This window comes from Nicotiana tomentosiformis, chromosome 10 (genome assembly GCF_000390325.3).
Source record: "Nicotiana tomentosiformis chromosome 10, ASM39032v3, whole genome shotgun sequence".
In the NCBI taxonomy this organism is placed as follows: Eukaryota; Viridiplantae; Streptophyta; class Magnoliopsida; order Solanales; family Solanaceae; genus Nicotiana; species Nicotiana tomentosiformis.
The window spans coordinates 14,252,992-14,255,797 of record NC_090821.1 but is presented as its reverse complement, the minus strand read 5'-3'; the positions used below and the strand labels follow the sequence as shown (position 1 = coordinate 14,255,797).

Sequence of the window (2,806 nt, the reverse complement as noted above, 5' to 3'; positions counted from 1 at the left end):
AAAAAAATTAGTTTACCAACTATGATATTAGTTGACTCTTTTTCCAGCAGACTGAGTTAGAGCAAAATAGCAGTAAAGAATATTAAACAAAGACAGAATAAATGAGACACAGAGTTTTATACTGGTTCGTGTACTGGTATGGTACCTATATCCAGTTTCCTTGGGTCGCAGAGATTCTCTTAGATCTTCAAAGATGATTTATTGCAACGATCGTGGTTTTATTACCACCAACGATGTACAGTTGAATGTTTTTTAAGCTTTGGACACAACCTCCTTATTGTTTTCTATTTTTATTTCTATCTTTTGTGACACTAGTAAACTCAAGAATACAATATTTTATATAAGAACTAGAAAGATGTATAAAGCTTGTATGTGTAGTTACGCATTGTTCTCTTCTTTTCCGAGTTCTTCATATAGGTAGTGGTTGATGTCTTGAGTTATTCCAGTCACCAAGATCTTCATTGATTGTGAGCGAGATTGAGAAATTCCTTTGATTGAGGAAGTAATTTTCTAAGAGACTGACCTAAGGGATGCCTCTAAATCCAGTCAATAGATGTGGACTGCATTCATATAACAAACTGTGCTTTCCTTCCTTTCGTTTGCCACATTCTTCTGAGGGATTCTTGAACAGTTATGTTGATTGAGAGTTGATGTCTCTATCTTTCCTATTAGGTAACTGATCTTCTAGTATGCTAAGTTGTTTGATTGATGATCCTTTGATTTTCCTATGATCTTGGATATTTGTACTTAATTAGCTCTTCCTCTTGTCTTGATTTCTTGAATCTGGACAGATCACTTGCATTTCTTTCCGTTTGAAGTTATCGCTTCTTTCCCTTATATTGATATATTTCCCTGCACAAATTGGAATGAGATGAGTATTACCATTATTAAATGTGTCATCATTAAAAACTTAAAGTATAACAGAGAAGTGTAAGTTATTCTAACTTCTGACCAAGTGCTTTCTTTTTACTTTATATTTGCGTAATGGTCGAAGTCTGCCAGTAATCTCATCCAGTGACACAAAGCCATTTTAGACAGCTTCACAAATGGTTTTAATATGAAAGAGTATGGTAGGATGGACGGGATATATCCTCTATTCTTAAAAGACGTTTCCGGCGGATGTGAAGCACAAAAGAAGAAAAAGAAAAGGTTGTAGAAAATGGTTTTTGACTTTGTTTTACAAGGCTATAGGCCCTAGCTATATCAGTACCAGAGGTACATAAAATAAGACAATTACTTTGTTAAATTAATCAGATATGGGTTATGTGTCGAGCTACAAAAACAAGAGGGTTGTTGAATAATGGTCCTTTCAATTTCACCAGCTTGTAGAATTAAGATTGATGTCACCTCTCCATCGCTGTTGGAGTTGCTTGATGGTATCATGTCATCTTATCTATCTCTTTAATTAGTTCGGACTTATCATAATAATCCTAGTTTAACTTAATATCTTATCAACTCTTCAACCATATATCAAGGAATGAAGAATCATTTGGTAGAAAGCATTTAACTCTCTAGTAAATTTATTAGGTGTAACGACCCGCCCGATCGTTTTGAATATTATAACCCTATTTCCCCATTTACTACTCAATTTATGTTTTACAGTTGTTTTATGACTTGCTGGGTTAGTTGGTTCGGGTACGGAAGGAATTCAGAGTGAAATGGACACTTAGTCTTATAATTAAAAATTTAAGTTAGAAAAGTTGACCGGATATGGACCTATGTGTAAAAGACCTCGGATTTAAATTCTGATAATTCCAACAACTCCGTATGGTAATTTTGGACTTAGGAGTGTATCTGAAAAATTTATTGGAGGTCCGTAGTGGAATTAGGCTTGAAATGACGGAAGTAGAATTTTTGGAAAGTTTGATCGGGGGGTTGACTTTTTGATATCAGGGTCGAAATCCGATTCTGAAAATTTGAATAGGTCTGTTATGTCATTTATAACTTGTGTGCAAAATTTGAGGTCAATCGGACGTGATTTGATAGGTTCCGGAGTCGTTTGTAGAAATTAGAAATTTCAAAGTTCATTAGGCTTGAATTGGGGTGTAATTCATGGTTTATTATTGTTTGAGGTGACTTGAGGGTTCAACTAAATTCGTATGACGTTTTAGGACTTGTTGGTATATTTGGTTGAGGTCCTGAGGGCCTCGGGTGAGTTTCGGATGGTTAACGGATCAAAACATTTGGACTTGAACAGCTGCTGGAATTTTCTGATATCTGATTCTGTTTTTCCTCTACGCGATCGCGTGAATGTGTCTACGATCGCGTAGGCTTAGTTGGTCAGTGGAGGTTTTTGTTCTACGTGATCGCATGGGGATATCTGCGATCGCGTAGGGTTAATTTGAGGCAGTGATATTTTGTGCTTAGCGAACGCCTGAAGCGGGATGCTATCGCGTAGCTATGTGAGTTTGTTATTCGCGAACGCGTGGAGAATGTCGCGTGAAGTCAGAGGATGCTCATGGTTTTCTGGATAAGTGTCAACGGATGCTTCGGATAGCAGGTATTCTAGAGACCAGTGGGGTCTCATTCACTACTTTTCAGTTTTCTGGGGCTGCCTTCAGATGGTGGGAGGCTTACGAGAGGTGTAGGCCGATCGGTGCAACACCCCTTACCTGGCAGCAGTTCTCTGGTCTATTCCTGGAGAAGTTCGTGCCTCAGTCCCACAGAGAGGAGCTGCGCAGGCAGTTTGAGCAACTTTGTCAGGGTGATATGTCTGTGACACAGTATGAGATGAAATTTTCAGAATTGGCCCGTCATGTTATCTGGTTGATTCCCACAGACATGGAAAGGATCAGGAGGTTCATAG

The 2,806-nt window shown here is 38.0% G+C and overlaps 1 long non-coding RNA gene across 1 annotated transcript; it reads right to left on the bottom strand.

The window, feature by feature from the left end:
- Positions 1-258: 258 nt before the first annotated feature.
- Positions 259-1,135, bottom strand: LOC117275563 (uncharacterized). The gene is made up of 2 exons (XR_004505738.2): positions 953-1,135; positions 259-852 (listed from the first exon to the last, which is right to left on the bottom strand). It is a non-coding gene; the product is annotated as an uncharacterized lncRNA (long non-coding RNA).
- Positions 1,136-2,806: the final 1,671 nt, after the last annotated feature.